This window comes from Macrotis lagotis, chromosome 2, assembly GCF_037893015.1.
Source record: "Macrotis lagotis isolate mMagLag1 chromosome 2, bilby.v1.9.chrom.fasta, whole genome shotgun sequence".
Lineage (NCBI taxonomy): Eukaryota > Metazoa > Chordata > Mammalia > Peramelemorphia > Peramelidae > Macrotis > Macrotis lagotis.
The window spans coordinates 179079135-179097726 of record NC_133659.1 but is presented as its reverse complement, the minus strand read 5'-3'; the positions used below and the strand labels follow the sequence as shown (position 1 = coordinate 179097726).

Sequence of the window (18592 nt, the reverse complement as noted above, 5' to 3'; positions counted from 1 at the left end):
GTACAACCTATATGAAATTGCTTGCCTTCTTCAATGGAAGGTGGGAAGAGGGGGAAAATTTGGAAAACAAAATATTAAAAACAAATGTTAAAAATGTTTTTAAATGTAATTGTGGAAAACAAAATACTAAATAAATAGTTAAAAAAAGAAAAAATACAAGCGAAAAAACTTTTTTTCCACACAAAAAATAGGGATCATATATTTTAGAATTTTAGAAAACACTTCCTCAGAATAAAAATTTATTTTTATAAATATGACATTTACCTTATGAGCACTGTGATATACATAACCAAGCAGTATTATATTCTCAATAAACCTGAATACTGAATAAACCATATTGTTTTTACCTTCTCTCTGACTTTATCAGATAGGAAAGAGCAAGAAAATGAAAATAAAAAATCAAATGATAGAGAGTCAGAGACAATACAGAGAAAAATACGAGACCACTATAGAGACTCTTTGAAAGAAACACACTGAGGCAGTTACCGCCCAGGATTTTCTCTTCCTTTCTCTCTCTGATACCCCATGGCCTCTCAGAATTGTGATGTCCACTGCTGCCTCTCATAAAGCCACCAAGCCCGGGACAGGCACTGCTCACAAGTCTGTAGGCAAGAGATTACAGCAGGAATTGATGACCCTAATGATGTCTGGAGACAAAGGAATTTCTGCCTTTCCAGAGATAATCTCTTCAAATGGGTTGGGACCATCCATGGGGCAGCTGGGACAGTATATGAAGACTTGAGATACAAACTCTCCCCGGAATTCTCCAGTGGCTACTCATATAATGCTTCCACTGTGAAATTTGTCACATCTTGTTACCATTCTAATGTGGACACTCAAGGCAATAACTGTTTGGACACACTCAAGGACAAGTAGTCGGTCTTGTATGATGTCAGGTCCATCCTACTATCTATCCAGAGCCTGCTGGAAAAACCCAACATGGACAGTCCAATGAACATACATGCTCCTGAACTTTGGACAAACCCCACAGCACTTAAAAAGTACCTGCTGGAAACCTACATGAAGCAAGTTACTAGTCAAGAACCCTGACCCTGGCTGGTCAGCCTGTCTTCCCTTCATCTTATGTGTATGTCTTTGTGTGTTTGTGTGTGTTGGTGTAACTTTTTTCCCTTCTTCCTAATCTGTCTTCTCCCTCTTCTCATCTGTACAGACTCTGTATCATAGACTGTTTTAATTTTGTTCTTAAACTACAGTTCACCTCTCAACATTAATGTGTAAATAAAGTTTGCTTGTTTTTTTAAAAAAAGAAAGAAACTGAGATATTCTACAATTAATAAATGGACAAAAGATATGAACAGGTTTCAAAAAAAAGAGATTAAGTCTGTAGATAATCATATGAAAAAAATGCTCCAAATATTACTGATTAAAGAAATGTAAATTAAAACCACTATAAGGTTCTACCTCACACCCATCACATTGGTTAAGATAACGAAAAAGGGAAAATGATCTATTTTGGAGAAGTTGTGAGATGATTGGGACATTAAAGAATTAGTGTTGTGGGTGTGAACTGATCCAAGCATTCTGGAGAGTAATATGGAACTCTGCCCAAAGAGTAATAAAATTGTTCATACCCTTTGACCCAGAAATTCCAAGTTTAGGCCTATACCCTCAAAAAATAAAAATAAATGGGAAAAGTCCCACATGTTCCAAAATATTCATAGTTCTTTTTATAGTAGCAAAGAATTGGAAATTGAGGGGATGTCTATCAATTGGGGAATGGTTAAAAAAGTTATGGTAAATTAATATTATGGAATACTATTGTCCTATAATAAATCATAAATGATTGGATTATAGAGAAGCATGGTATGAATTAGAGAATCTGATGCTGAGTGAAGGAACCAAGAGAATAATGTACATATCAAAAACAATATTGTGAGATGATCATCCTTGATGGATGAAGCTGCTCTCCCCACTTCAGAGATAGGACAATCGTATTAGACAAACTATGGACAATGCGATCGCCTTCTGGAGGAAGATAAACAAAACAAAAACAAGTGAAAAATCCTTCAGAACTTGATGAAGACCATATTTACATTTTTAAAAATATCTATTATATATTTCTTTCCCTTAATCCTAATTCTTCATACCAAAAATTACTAATCTGTAAATATGTTTAACACAAATGTGCATGTACAATATTAACCTGACTGTGTGCTGCTGAGCAGAAGAGGATGGGAAGAGAAGATGGAAGGAAATTATATAACTTAAAAATATTCACCTGTGTGTGGATGAATGTTGAAAAATTTTTGTAACATCTAATTGGAAAAATAAAATAGCAATTGAAAAAATAAGAAGAAGAAATAGACTGAAAGACACGAGTGAGACAGCAACTGCAAAGTTAGAGTCAGAGACATAGATCGAGAAACAAAAAGCAAAATAGAAAGGGATCTAGATAGAGATAGAAAATATATGGAAACAAGTTGATATTGTTTTTCTTTTCTCTTTTTTTCCCCTAAAGCAAATTGCAAGATATAGTCTTGGGTCAATATGGACTCATCTACCACCTATAGATTCTACACAGTTAAAATTAATAGATTTAGGAGTGATGAAATAGAGGCATCATTGTCCCTATATAATCAATGAACAAATAGATAATATTAACACGTGGTTTTCTAAGTCATCTATTACGATCATCTTGAGTCTAAAATAATCAATAAAGCAGATAAACAGATATAAAGATGCAAGAAGAAAAACAAGGTTGTTTCCTCTTTTTACAGAAAAGTATAAAGCATCTTCATGTGGGTAAGGATATATAATCAATAAAAAAATTGACAATAAAATAACAATCACATTCCTTTTTGTTCAGGAATGTGAATGAAGGCATTTCAAGAAGATTCTCATCAGCAAAAATTGAAAATAAGCATAATTATTCAGACTATTTCAGTTATTTAAAGAAATAAATTAATTATGATCTTCATTTCAAGATCAATTTAGAGTTTTCTAAAATATGATTAAGAAGTTAATTTTAACCATTAATATAAAATATTTTTATTATCTTGCAAATGTGCCTAGGAAGGTATTTCTTAGGGAAGAACACTAATTGCTTAATGACTACTTTTTTGGCTCTCTTAAGGTAATTTCTTTTTGGTAAATATTAGCACATTTTAGGGCTTTGTTCTGGTTTTGGAGTCTCCTATTTACTATGCTAATTTACCTTGAACCAGGTATTCCTGGTTCCACTGATATTACATTGAATATGACTTATAAATCTGACTTTATAGAGAAAAGCTAGATCTCAGAAAGTAAATTGGAAGCAATGAGGTGACAATGGAGAAATTCCCGGGGTCAACTATGTCAAATCAGTGGAAGAGATTGAATGCACCAGAGAAAGTTCAAGTAAAAAATGAAATTGAGGATCAGCAAGTGACAGTCAGGACCTGAAGAATATGACTTCAACTTGACTGTCCACTGATGCTGGGAGTTATGTGAACTTAAAGGAAATGTATGACACAATGATGACAAGATCTTTTCCATTGTGGTAAGTAAGGGGTGGAAACAAGACAACCTCAGAGGAATTCTATATCTAAATTCCTCTATGAATCCATGATGAATGTGAGGCTTGTAAGAGACAGGTAAGAGGAACATTCTTGACTTTTCAGACATGGAGATGCAAATCTTCTGCAGATGTTGTCTGATTAAACAAAACTTATTCAACATTAACAGATATGTTAGGAAGAATGCTTACATGGGAGATGAGAGTCTTAGATATGACCCAAATTCTGATGTTCTCAGGGGAATCCTTAGGTAGAAGTATGAATCAAAGAATTTTTTAAGTTAAAATCTTCTGCTCTGCCTAATAAAATTCAGTCTGTAAAAATGCAATGTTATGGTTCTTGGATATGAATTTTGGATTAGAGATTTGATTTAATTAGCATACAGCAGTGCTATCAAACTCAAATAGAAAGGTAAAGGGGCATTAAATCATATATTATGATTCCTGCTGACCATATATTGGCTTAGGAAAACATGTTAATATTATTGGATTTGTTGAATAATTATTCATTTTATTAAATATTTTATTTATTTTTAATCTGGTTTGGGCCACACTGGACAATAATGTGGGCCACATGTATAACTTCTCTGGTATAGTGTACTGTCATTGAATAAAGATCCTCTACCAAGGCAGACTGGTATCTGCTGTTCAACTTATGATTTCAAACAGTCACAGGAGGAGGTTGGACAACTTGGTGGTGCAGTGGATAGAGCACTGGCCTTAAAGTCTGGAGGACCTGAGTTCAAATCCAATCTCAGACACTTAATACATTACCTAGCTGTATAACTTTGAGCAAATCACTTAACCCCATTGCCTTGCAAAACCAAGCCCCCCTGCCACACACACACACACACACACACACACACACACACACACACACACACCCCACCACCACCACCACCAACAACAACAACAACAACCAACAACAAAGAGTCACTGGGGCAATTAATTGACCTCATTGGCATAACCAATTAGTATGTGTCAAAGAAGCAGACCTTTAAGGTCTGTTCTCTATCCACTATAGCACTTTACCTCTCATTAAATTACCACATAAAATATTGTTTTGACAAATCAACAAGCCCAGAAAAACACAGACAAATTACATAGCATTTATCTTGTGCTACTCTGCATCTTAAATCCCAACATTTTATCAATGATAATGATCAAAGCATGTATTCTGCTCCTATCTTTAATATTCACATACAAACAGTAGTAAATCATATTAACGAATAGACACAAAATCAAAGACTGGATTAAATGTTTACTGGTCAGACTGTAGACATGCCACCTTCTCTTCTGTGACACTGCCACCACTTTCAAGACATCATTACCTCACAACTTGAATATTGCTACATCAATACATCAGTATGCTGATGAGTATGTCTTCATCCATTCAAATCATTAAAGTGTTTTTCTTAGAGTAGTGAGTCAATTATGCACACACACACACACACACACACACACACACACAAGCACACACAAAACAATCAAGAAAGTCCAGTGTCTCTTTATTGTCAAAATTTTTTAATTGATATTTTAGTTTTCCAAATATATGTTATGAAAGTCTTTTCAGTATTTATCCATATGCATTTGTACATTTTTAAGTTACAAAATTTCCTTTCACCCTCCTTTCTCATCCCCCTCCCCTCAGCGGCAAACAGTCAGGTTATCATTGTACATACATATTTTTGATAAACGTCTTTACAGATCAGTCATTTTCAGAAGGAGAAATTACTAAGGAAAAAAGATAAATAAGAGTTATTTTTTTAGAAAGTGTTAATCAGATTCTGAAAGTGTTTTTTTTTTGTCTGCTTTGTTTTGTTTTCCTCTGTACAGGGATAGTATTGAAGATAGCCAGTCTAATACATCTGCCCTTGTTCTCTAAACAGCTGAGGGGAGCTGCTTCCATCAAGGTGGATCATCTCACAAAGTTGCTGTTAAGGTGTACATTGTTCTCTTGGTTCTGCTCTCTACACACAGCGTCAGATCCTGGAACTCATTCTATGCTTCTCTAGAGTTTAATGATTTATTATTTCTTATAGAATAGCAATATTCCATAGTATTCATTTACAATAACTTGTTTAGTCATTCCCCAATTGATGGGGCATACCCTCAATTTCCAGTTCTTTGCCACTACAAAAAAGAGCTGCTATGAATATTTTGGAAACGTGAGACTTTTCCCATTTTTTATGATTTCTTCTGGATATAGGTCTAGAATTGGAATTGCTGTGTCAAAGGGAATGAACAGTTTTATTATTCTTTAGGCATAGCATATTGTTTTCTACATTGGTTGGATCCCCAATCTTCCCACAACCTCTCCAACACTGATCATTTCCCCTTTTTCGTATCTTAGCCAATCTGATAGAAGTGAGGTGATACTTTCATAGTTGTTTTAATTTGCATTTCTCTAATCAATAATGATTCAGAGCATTTTTTTTTAGGTTTTTGCAAGGGAAATGGGGTTAAGTGGCTTGCCCAAGGCCACACAGCTAGGAAATTATTAAGTGTCTGAGGCCAAATTTGAACTCAGGTACTCCTGACTCCAGGGCTGGTGCTCTATCCACTGCACCACCCAGGCACCCTGATTCAGAGCATTTTAAATATGACTAGATATAGTTTTAATTTCTTCATTTGAAAAGTGTCTATTCATATCCTTTAACCATTTATCAATTGGGGAATGGTGTTCAAAGTCTTCATAAACTAGTCCCCCCCTACCTTTCCAGTCTTTTTACGCTTTAATTCCTGAATTTTATTCTTTAATCCAATAAGACTGTTCTCTTATCTTTTATGCAAACAAGACACTCTTCCATGCTCATTATTTTGTCCTTATTTTGTTCTAACTACTGATCTGTTTGACTCCTTCTAAGTCACAATTAAAATAGAAACTATTAGTCTAAGCTTCTTAATTCTGGTGTTCTTTTAATTATTTCCTATTTTCCTGAACATAATTTGTATATCTTAAATTGTAAGTTTTGTCCCTTAATATACTGAAACTCCTTTAGAAATGGGACTACCTTTTGCCTCTTTTTTCCTCCTCCCCCACAACCTAGCACAGGGCTTGGCACATAGTAGGGACTTAATAAATGATTACTGATTAATATATATAGACATGGACAAAAGACATAAACCATATCCTGAATCTATTTTCTACTCAACATGCTACTGCTACTTGTAAGAAATCTATGAATCTTATCTCTCTAGTCTCCCTACCCTTTTCCCTTTACAAAGTTGAACTCCATCCCTGGAGTCATCCTGAGTTCTAACAAAGAAATTTTCCCTGTACCTTATCCAATGATATACTCCCTTTCCAACATATCTCCATACCATGTCACCATGTCTGAGCCTTTATCATGAAGTCCTTCAATTTATATGCTCTTACATCATTAGAATATAAAGTCCCTAAGTTGGAGATGATCCTGCTGCTAGTACCTACATCTTCATAATTTAGCACAGTAAGCAATAAATGAATGCTTTATCTATTTTCCCTCTTCTATTCAAAAGATATCAAGAATGAAAAGAACAAATGTATGATATTAATGATATAACTATCATTGATGTAAATAAAATGTTGTATAAGAAACTTCTTAGATATTCTTAGAATTGAAAATAGTAGTCATTAACTTATGAGGACAATAAATTTGATATGTCAGATTTAGATTGAAAGTCATTAGAAAATATTATAGGATTTAGGTCTGAAAGTGACCTTAGAGATTATCAGGTCCATCTGCTTTATTGTACAGATAGGAAAACTGATGCTCATAAGGGAACTATTTTATTCTGCTTAATTACAGGTGAGAACTATCTTATTCCAATTGCTTTATACCACAGTCACACTCAGAGAGGATCAATAGCTTGCCAAAACTTACCCAATTCACAGGCATCAGAGATTAGATTAAAAACAAAGCAAAACTTGTTTTTTTTTCCTTCTATAAAACTATGACTTTTCTTAGCTTCTCTGACTTCTTTGAAGATATTATTTTAAACCCATCATCTTTAAGACATTTATGAACCACTCAGCTGATAGAGTCTAACCCTGTAAGAGAAGCAAATCTATTCTGGATATATCTGGATGTATCCTCAGGGATTAGCAAAGTGCCTGGCAAAAAGAAAGTGCTTAATAAATGACTAATGATCTCTTATCCTATACTACATTATCAAATGGAAGAAAAAGGATGTTGAAGTGCTGCATCTTCAACTTACTGATGCCTAATGGGTTTTGAGGGGGGGCACACACATATGTGTGTGTATTGTGTATTTGCATGTATATCTATGAACATATAAACACAAATGTGAGTGATATGCACATGTGTGCATATGTGGTATTTGGCATATACATGTACGATACATTGTCAAATGATGAATAATTGGTGAGTTGAGAGTAACTGATAGCCTTCATATTAAATTGGAAGTCACATAATGCTAAAGGACCTAAGGGAAGACCCTTAATAAAGTGTGCAGAATATTTTTTACAAGACATGGACAAGAATCAAACAGATGAAAAGTATGAATGTGATAAAATTATCTGCACTGTTATAAGAATTACCCCTAACAGATAAAATCAGAGATAGTTAAGTTTTGAAGTGAGATTAACAGAAAGACTCAGAAAAAAGACATTATTTTCAGCTTCCAAATTCTACCAAAACCTGAGACTAGGACCCTGGATCCCACATAAAAAAAAAATCAATGGTCAAGAACAAACTCATGGTATTAGTCTGTTTTCTGCCTGCTCTCAGGGCAGAGAGTTTTCATTTCACACCTCATTTGCAACTTGCAGTGATGATTGCAAAAGGCACATAACTTTCTTCCATTCTCATCCATCATTAATAAAAGTGATTTACATTAATCCTTTTTGCTTTTGATTTGAGGGAAAGTTGGTCAGTACTAGAGCAGCAACAGAGCTTCTGTAAGTCTAGTAACAATATCATTCTGGAAATGATTGGCCTTGTTCAATAATCAGAGTCAAAAACTTTAGATCTGGTAACTCAGATAACACCCATTCCAATGCCATGAACTTGAAAAAGAAATAAAAGTGAGTCATTTAAAAATCATTATTTAATTTAGAATTAATTTATGAACAGAGGGATAAAAATTAGAGAGTATTTGGAGATGATTTAGTCCAATTTTTTATTATTATACAAAGAAGAACATTGAAATCAAGAGAGGGTAAGGATGACATAGACAATGTCTCACTCCCACCAAATAGTGGAATTGTAGTACAAGTAGAAGATACTAGTAACAAAAACCTGTGTACCATCTTAACCTCCTAAATGAAAATATAATCTTTTAAAAAAAGTTTTGGAACATTAAAATTTATTCTAGTTATACAACTTCCTATCATTTAAAATAATTGTAGTGGCACTACATGATGTTTTAATCAAAGGAAAGATATGATTTGACTTTGTGTATTGCCCATCTATTCAGAAAATGATGATTAAGCATCTGTCACTTTGATCCTATATCAAATTGTGTTGAACTGTAACTAAGAAAAGATGGCAGTAAACAGCATCTAAAAACAGAGCTGTCATATCAGCTCCCCTCAAACATTAACTTTGGTTTGTTTCATAACCACTTAGCTAGGAAAACTGTCTAGAGAAACCTTGTCACTGTATTGAATGCAGCTCCAGGTCTAGGATCACTAGATCTGCTTAATCCCTGTTCCTTAAAAGTGAGGGAAGCCTGACTTCCAGAAATCTCTCTTATTTCCTCTCCCCTCATGTCAGAGCTAAGTGTTTCTGAAAATCAAATTATAATCAATTCAGTTCCACTAAAATGTAGTGTCAAGAGTATTAAAGCCACTGGTCTAGACAATGGGGAGATATGGGAAAAAGTTTCTGCCCTCAAGGATTACATAATAATTACAGAAGGACATCTCCTTTCTCCATCACTTATATTTTTTTAGGTTTTTGCAAGGCAATGGGGTTAAGAGACTTGCCCAAGGCCACAAAGCTAGGTAATTATTAAGTGTCTGAGGCAGGATTTGAAATCAGGTACTCCTGACTCCAGAACTGGTGCTTTATCCACTGCACCACCTAGCTGCCCCTTCTCCATCACTGTTTTTGACTAATATTTTTAATATAATATTTATTTTTATTTTTTGTATAAATGATGTTTTATATATAACTAAAATATTCTTGTTTAAGAGTAAACATATTATCCCCTCCCCCAAAATGCAGACCCTCATGAGCAATAAAGTAAAGAAAACATTAAATTTAAAATAAAAATAATAAAGTATATATGCTGTTTTCTCCCCAGCCACCTCTGATCAGAGTGAAAGTTCCTTCATTTCCCCCCCTCGCCTTCTCCCTTCTATATCATTACAATAGCTCATTGTAATAAAAAAAAATCTTATATGAAATATCAGCCTATGCCACCCCTCGTTTCTGTTCCTCCGATTTTTACATTTCCCTTTTAGCCACTGACTCCACTTTTACAATATGTTGTATCTTCAAGTTCAGCTCCCTCCCATACTTCATCTATAAAAGCTCCTTCTATTTGCTCTATTAAATGAGAAGTTTCTTATGAGTATTATCAGAATCATTTTTCTATTCAGGAATACATTTAGTTCATCTTCATCAAGTCCCTCATATTTTACCCTTCTCCACTCTCTATGCTTCACCTGAGTCCTGTATTTGAAGATCAAATTTTCTGTTCAACTCTGGTCATTTTCACAGGAACATTTGAAATTCCCCTGGTTCACTGAAAGTCCATCTTTTTTCCCTGGAAGAGGACATTCAGTTTTTTCTGGGTAGTTGATCCTCAGTTGCATTCTGAGCTCTTTTGCCTTCTACAATATTATAGTCCAAGCCCTAGGAGCCTTTAATGTAGTTGCTGCTAAGTCCTGTGTGATCCTGTCCTTCTGGCTGCTTGTAATATTTTCTCTTTGACTTGGGAGTTCTGGAACTTGGTTATAATATTCCTGGGGATTTCTTTTCTTGGATCTCTTGCCAGGGGAGATGGGTGGATTCTCTCAATTTCTATCTTGCCCTCTGCTTCTAGGATATCTGGGCAATTTTCCTGTAGGAATTCTTTTTTAAAATGAGGTCAAGGCTCTTTTCCTGATCATAACTTTCAGGTATCCCAATAATTTTTATATTATCTTTCCTGAATCTGTTTTCCAGATCAGTTGTTTTTTCAATGAAATATTTCATATTTTCTTCTAATTTTTCATTCTTTTATTTTGAAGTATTGTGTCTTGACTTCTTGTATAGTCAACAGCTTTCTATAGCTCCATTCTACATCTGAAGGATTTGTTTTCCTCAGAAAGCTTTCTTATCTTTCTGTCTAGAAAATTCTGTTTTTTAAAGAATTCTTCTCCTCAATAACTTTTTGAACTGTTTTATACATTTGACCTATGCTGGTTTTTAACATGTTATTTTCTTCAGCATTTTTTGGATCTCCTTGACAAAGCTGCTGACTTCATTTTCATGTTTTTTTCCTGCATCTCTCTCAGTTCTTTTCTCAATTTTTCTTCTATCTCCCTCACTTGATTTTCAAAATCTATTTTGAGCTCTCTCATAGCCTGAGCCCAATTTCCATTTTTTCTTGCAGTCTTTAGATGCAGGAGCTTGTACTTCCTCATCTTCAGACTGAGTGTTTTGATCCTTCTTAGGATCATAGACAATGTATTTCTCAATGGTGTTCCTCTTTCTTCTCTGTTTACTCATTTCCCCAGGCTGTGCCTGGTCTTGGGGTGCTTTCTGAGCTTTTGAGTGTTATTAGGTCACTCCCTCCCCAACAAGCATCAAAGTGTGTGAAGCTCTGTGAATGACCACAAGTGTAACCCTCTGCCATGGGGCTGAGGTGGTGTGGCCCTGATTTTCTTTGGGTGCTCTAGAGTGTGATCAGGATCTGAATGTGCACAGAGTCCCAGAGTCCTGTTCCAGGTACAGAGGACAAATCTTGGAACTCTTTCTCCACTCCCTTCCCTTTGGTAAGCTGAGTACTCAAGGCTCAGTTACCTGGGGGCTCCTGCTTACTAGCTCTGCCTGCTTCCCTTTCCTGGATCTGGGCTTCCTGGGCCATGCTGCTCCCTGAGTGGCCTGAGGGCTGGGTTTCATGAACTCCCCAAGGTGTAGGTCAGGAAACTGTCCCCACTGCTGTGAACTGTGGCTCCCAGCCACCCTGGGGTTGCCTCTGGGAGGCTTAAGTTCCTTCACTCTGGTGGGCTGCCCCTCTAACCCTCTGGAGTGGAGCCTTTCCATTATTTTCCAGGTTACCTTGGGCCTGGAGAATTGTCTCACTGGATCCCTCTGTGGGTCCTGTCTCTCAAAAATTTAGTTGGAGTCCTTAGTTTATAAGTTTTGAGAGAAATCACCTAAGAGAGGCGCTTCTCCTGTTGCCATCTTAGCTCCACCCCACTCTCCACCACTTTTTGACAGAATTCTAGAAATTCTACTGTAATAGTAATCACTACTGAATACTTTCCACTAAAGGATCATTTTCTAGGTGTTCTGGGTTTAGTTTAACAAAAATCTGATTTGCAAAGAAAAGGGTAAAGCTATTTCAATTTGCTTGTATCTCTTTAGGCTTCCAATATAGAATTCCATGGGAAAGTGCTTAAAGTCTGCATCATATCTTATGTATTCCTAAAGGAGAGAGTTGAAGGAAATTCAATGAACAATGAAGAATAGTTAAAGGGAAGTTTTTTATTTTTTCAATTGATAAATAATGCAAAGCATATATACGACCTTTGAATATATGTTGGCATAATATTAAAACAAGAAGCAACTAAAGCATGACTACTATTGTAATCTTGCAGGACAGTAATATTTAAGACATTAAGAAATTATTCAGCTTGTGAATAGACTTTTTATATTCTGTTTGGACAAGATGAGTACCACTGTTTTACTACCTCTTGGTAATCATTTTCTCCAATGAATTAACTCTCCTGCCACTAATTACCTTAAACCAATTAACCCATATTCCTTAGAGCTCTCAAACACCTAAAGTAAGCTCTGAGGTTTGACCCATCCATCTAATCTTTCCCTTATGTTTTGAAAAAGGAATACAATGCAAAAAATGTAGCATTAGTCCCTGAAGTTCAGGTTCAACTTGCCTACATGAAACCATACTTAGCTATCAAATACTGGTAGAAATCATACTATCAGAATTATGGAAATGTATGACTAATCTCCATCTCCATCCCTCTCAAGAGAAGCTTGGTAAGAAAGCTCTATATACCAGCTAAAAGAGTTGAATAAAGAAGAGAAACAAAAATAAAACTCACTCACATATTAAAATTCACTGAGTGGGTCACTCATCTTGTCTTAGTGTCCCATCCTATATAACAAATTCTTGTGCACTCTCTCTATCTTATACACCATTCACTTATTTGTATGGGTAATGCAGAAGGGGCAACCCAGGAATTGTTGTGTCATCCCAAAGAAGTAAATCTTTCAGAGTTTTGTCAGAGATGGTCAGGACATCTCAGTCATGTTACATTGAATAGCCCCGTGGGACCATTTTCATTCATTCTTCAAAGGATTCAATTACTACTATACCATCACTTGTGATAAATAGAAATGACAGGTATGAAGAAGGCAAAGAAGAGATGAATACAACTTTTTTTGGGGTGAAACCATGGTTTAATTAGAAAAATCAAGAAATCAATATGTAAACTAATGTAAAATAATAATTTGATCAAAATCATAGGATATAAAATCAGTTACATCTCTATATAGCAATAACAAAATGAAGAAAGGAATAATAGAAAGGGAAAACCCATAAAGAAGTAGCTACAAAAACACAAAATATATCTTAGAGCAAATCTACTAAAGCTCTCTTCTCTTTCTTCTTCTCTTCTCTTTTCTCTTTCTTCTCTTCTTCTCCTCTCTTTTCTTCCCCTCTTCTCTCCTCTCCTCTGTTCTCTCATCTTTTCTTTCTTTGTCTCCATTTCTCTTTCTTTCCCTTCTCTTCCCTTCCCTTCCCTTCCCTTCCCTTCTCTTCTCTTCTCTTCTCTTCTCTTCTCTTCTCTTCTCTTCTCTTCTCTTCTCTTCTCTTCTCTTCTCTTCTCTTCTCTTCTCTTCTCTTCTATTCTCTTCTCTTCTCTTCCTCTTCTCTCCCCTCTCTGTCTCTGTCTTTTTATATGCTTATACATTTCTGTGTCTATAGACATACATACATACATACATATATGCATGCATACAACTAGAACATCTAGGTGGCTCACTGGATTAGACTTGGAGTCAGGAAAACTCAACTCACTGAATTTAAATTAGACCTCAAAAATTTAGTAATTATGTGTTCACTTAACTCGATTTGCCTTAGATTTCTCAATTGTAAAATGAGTTGGAGGAGGAAATAGCAAACCACTCTATTATCTTTGCCAAGAAAATTGGCATTACCCACAGTCATAATGAAATGACTGAACAACAACAACAATCCATATATATATATACATATATATATATTACATACATGCATGTATGTATTTATATGCATATAAAAATGCATTTTTGCAAGACCAAAAAGGAATAGAAGTAAACCAAAATAGATCAGATATTTCCCCCTCACATTCAGTAAATTGTCAAAAACAACAGTAATGAATTGCATATTTTAGATCTACTAATGCACTGTTGATATAGTTGCAATTTGATCTATCTATCCTTAAAAGAAATTTTCAATTATTCAATAATTGATGAAAATCTTCATGCTTTTTGACACATTCTACTAAATCCAAAGTAGGTTAAGAAAAGAAAATAGAAAGACATAAAAGTAATGCATCTTATTGGCCCCATCTGCCCACAGATGCATTACTTGTTGTCTTTTTCTGTTTTCTTAGTCAAGTATTTTTTTCCCTTGCTAAAGAACTGGGAGCAACACAAAATTCACTTATTTCAGAATGCTAAATAAGCTGATGGTGAAATAATGGAATATAATAGGGTTGTAAGATTTTACAAATATTAGGAATGCAGAGAAGCATGGGAGAATCATGAACTGATAGAAGCTTAAATAAGCACAACCAAGAAAACAAATTTCACAAAGATTTCAAGAAATGGAAACAACAAAAACAAAACTGCTAAATTACATGCTGCAAAACGATAATGACCAAAACTTGATTCCAAAAAGATATATAAGAAGATAGCTACTTCCTTTCTTTGCTGGGCTGCAGGACAAAATTTATGAAATACCAAAGTCAATGTCAGATTGATTCAATGTGTTTATTAGTTTTGATGATTTTTGTTTTTTTTAATTCTTCATTCTAAAAATAACTAATTTTAAATTATTGTTTTTCTTTATTATTTTTATCTTGTTCACTATTTCCCTTGATAGTATAAATGTTTTGTTTTTCCAAGTAAATTTTGTTTTTCTTTCTTGTTGTTATTCTAAAGGATGGTTCTATAGGAGAAGGGAGAATAAAACATAGATACTAATGATGCAAAAATAAAAGACAAAGGGGTAGTTAGGTGGCACAGTGGATAGAGCACTGGCCCCAGAGTCAGGAGGACCTGAGTTCAAATTTGGCCTCATACTCTTAATAATTACCTAGTTGTGTGTGGCAAGAGACTTACCTCTATTGCCTTGTAAAAAAATTTTAAAAAGATAATTATCAAAATTTATTTGAAAAAGTAAGAAAAAAGCGAGGAAGAAATGGCTTCATGTAAGAAATGACATGTGAGCTATGCTAAAAGTGGTAAGGGAAGAGTCTTGGACTTTAAACATTAGAAAATGCTTATTATCTATGGGTAATGTAATAGATGCATGATACACAGTTAAAAATAAAGTAGAGCAAAGTCTTAGAATACAGGAGTGAGCTCCATACAAAATTCCAATTTTATTCATGCTAACCTTTCATGACAAATATAGTGCAATAAAAATATTGATCTTTCTTCCAAGATCTTCAAACAAATTGCATATGAGGAGATTTGTGGGAAAGGAAACTTCACCAGCATAAGTCTGAGTTCCATATTTGCCCTTAATTCTGTTGCCTGTTCATAGTTGTGCCTCTATAGCTGAATTATTCCCCTCCTTTATGCTCAAGTAGCAGTTCCTTTGTGCTGATGAAACAATATTAGTTCTGACACACACAGTCATCATTTGTAACTAATTACATGTGGATATCAACCATGTGTTTTCTAATTGTTTAGCTTGGGGCCAATACAGGTAGTTCTTTCACAGACTGCAACTCTGATGAATGCACCTTATTACAACTAGGTCAGATTATTAAATTCTCTGTTTCCTCTCTCATTTGTTTCACAATGTTGTCTTAAAGGCAGAAGATATGGTATTGATTTAGAAATCTGTCTGACCTGGGCTCATTATTTCCACATGATATATAACTCAAATGACCATTTAGGAATGAATTTGCAATAGAAAGTGCCAGTCATTGATTGGAATGTCAAGGGGTAATTGCTGGAACATGTTTTGTTATAGTAGGTAGCATAGAACCACTGAAATCTTAACCATGAAACATCAGTCCCTGGAATACTATTTCCAAGACTCCCTTCAATGATTCACATTTGGAAATGCCAGCAGACAAACATTTGCACTGTAAAATAGCTGAAAATGCCATTTTAAAGCTCAGAACATAAATCTATCAAGGGTTTGGCAGCTATATTGATTTTTTCCATTTATTTTGTCAGGTGATATTTCTCTTAAGAGACAGCTAACCCAGAGGAAATAGTTATCACTCTGAACTCTAGTTTAAATAATAAGAGTATTTTTAATTGGAATGAAGAAATGAATCTTGTATTATTGAACTGAGATACTGTCCACAGAATTCACATTGAATTATTCCAAACTGAAAGCCTACATGCTCATTTATTTCAAATTTCTCATAACTCTGATGACTATTGCTCTTTCTAAGAATTCATAGCTTTAGTGATCATAGAATTGTGTGGAATCAAAAATATACTGAGGACCTTGAAATCATTTTCTTCAATCTCCTCATTTTAAAGATAAAGGAATTAAAACACAGGAGGGTGCTGTGACTTGCCTAAGGTCATACAAGTGGTAAGAAACAGAACTGATATTTGATCTGAGGTGCTCAGAGTCCAAGAGGGAGTATGGGATGGAAAACCTTCCAGCACTGATGCCAATTATAATAGGAACTTCAAATAACCCACACTGAATTTATTCTTGTAACCATATAATTAGTATGAATGGAGATGATGGTATTAGAGTTACTTGAATCTAATTGGTGCAATCTGTATGACAAGAACTGCAATTTCTGAATATAGCTGCAGCTATGGAAAACAGAGCTCAAAGTCATTTAAGGTTAATCTGAATCTCAGTAGTGCTCTTTTTGCTATGGCTCTATTTCAATTCCTGTTAACTTTTCTGCAATTCAGCTTCTGAGGGTCATCGAGAGAATGTGTCAAGAGTCAGTTTATAATTTTGAGTACATATGCTTCCCTTTACTTTTAATAAAGATCTAAATTAGCAACCAATTCTGATAGCACTTCATGTTCTAGAGGTTACTATAGGTTCTGAAGGCTCTGCCAAAGGACCATAAATTCTGGAATGCCCTACTCTACTAAAGCACTGTATTGACCATAAATTCTGCAATGCCCTACTAAAGCTCTTTGTATTGTATTGACCAACAATGGACTTTGTTGTCTGAGGAAAAAATCAGTCAACAAGGCAAAAAATAAATGCATTTATTAATTGCTGTGTGACAATTACAGTGACAATTGTTGGGAATACAAGGTTATACATTATACTGGAAGTCAGAAATACCACAGTTCAAATCTTGTCTTAGATTTATATTGACTGCATGATGCTGAGCAAATCACTTTTTATCTCTTAGACTTAGTTTTCTCATCTCTGTGTGCATGGCTAAATATAGCCTTTTGAATAATTTTATTGAGAAACCATAGAAAAAATGCTGCCTTGAACATGTCATTTATAGGCAGGAACACTTAGAGACTGATGCTATTCATTGAGAAGAATTTTTCAATTTGTTACTAGAGTTGAAGATAACCCAAGTAAAAAATCTTTCTCTCTAAGGAACTTATACTTCTCTTACTGTTGCTATCTAGAACAAATTAATTACAAATATTATGAATTTTTGAGTTAACAAAACTGTGAACAATGTTGGCAGCTAGAAAACAAGCAACAAAAACAAACAAACAACAACAAAAACAATTAGGCTGTCCTGGAAGCTGCCTTGAAATAGATAGAAAATGAGTTCCTAGCCTATTTCTGGCAAGGATGGAAATACTTTATTTTTTTCCTGAAGATTTTAGATGTGGAACCAGTTTAAGAGTGTTAGTGGATTGACTTCTAGCAAAAATGTAGAAAGAGGCCAGGAACTTTGTGAAGCTCTCCTGTGTTTTCCTCAGAAATGATATGAATCAAGTCTCTTAACAGATTTTGGAGTGACAGAACCCACAAAAAATAAAAAGAACTAGGAGCCTCATTCAGCCAATGAGTTTGGTTTCCATAGCCCAACCTGGACTGCCATCTCCTGGTGTTCCTAGCCTGGAGCTCCTGGTGTTTCCAGCAGGGAGGGTCTGGCATTCCTATGCAAACAGCCCAGATACAACCCCAAGTGTTCCAACCTCTCCCAATGACTCTGGGAATGGGCAGCTAACTTCCCTGTAATGATGTTCCAGAAAGAACCTCTGAAATTCCAGCCAGGACAGGACAGCCTAGCCAAGTGACTAGGTTGGTTGACAGGCAGCCTAAAGATGGCTCCAGGCATTCCAAGCATTCCCAACAGTGTGGAAAATCAGCAACTCATAACCCCAGCATAGATAGTTCAGAGATAGAAACTCAGACATTACTTATCAGTTGGTCCAGTGAGCAAACCCTGGAATTCCTAACATCTACAACCCCAGGTCAGTAGGCAAGCCTTTTGGATTCACAAATATTGAAGTTCTGAGTCAGCTTCTCCTCTCAACACAAGATGCTTGGAATAGGTAAAAAATCCCAAAATGACTAAGAGAAGTTGGATAAAAGCAGGATCTATTGAAAGTTATCTTAGAGAGAAGGATGGATAAAATTATTAACACCAAGGTGTTACATATGAAGGTCCAGAGGAAAATATGAATTAGTCTCTGTCCCAGAAAGCTTAGAAGAGTTCAGAAAAGATTTTAAAAGTCAGATAGAAAAACTAGGAAAATAAGTGCAATCTGC

The 18592-nt window shown here is 35.1% G+C and overlaps 1 pseudogene; it reads left to right on the top strand.

Moving 5' to 3' along the window:
* The first annotated feature begins 525 nt into the window (after window positions 1–525).
* LOC141511313 (ubiquitin-conjugating enzyme E2 C-like) lies at window positions 526–1050 on the top strand (annotated as a pseudogene).
* Window positions 1051–18592: the final 17542 nt, after the last annotated feature.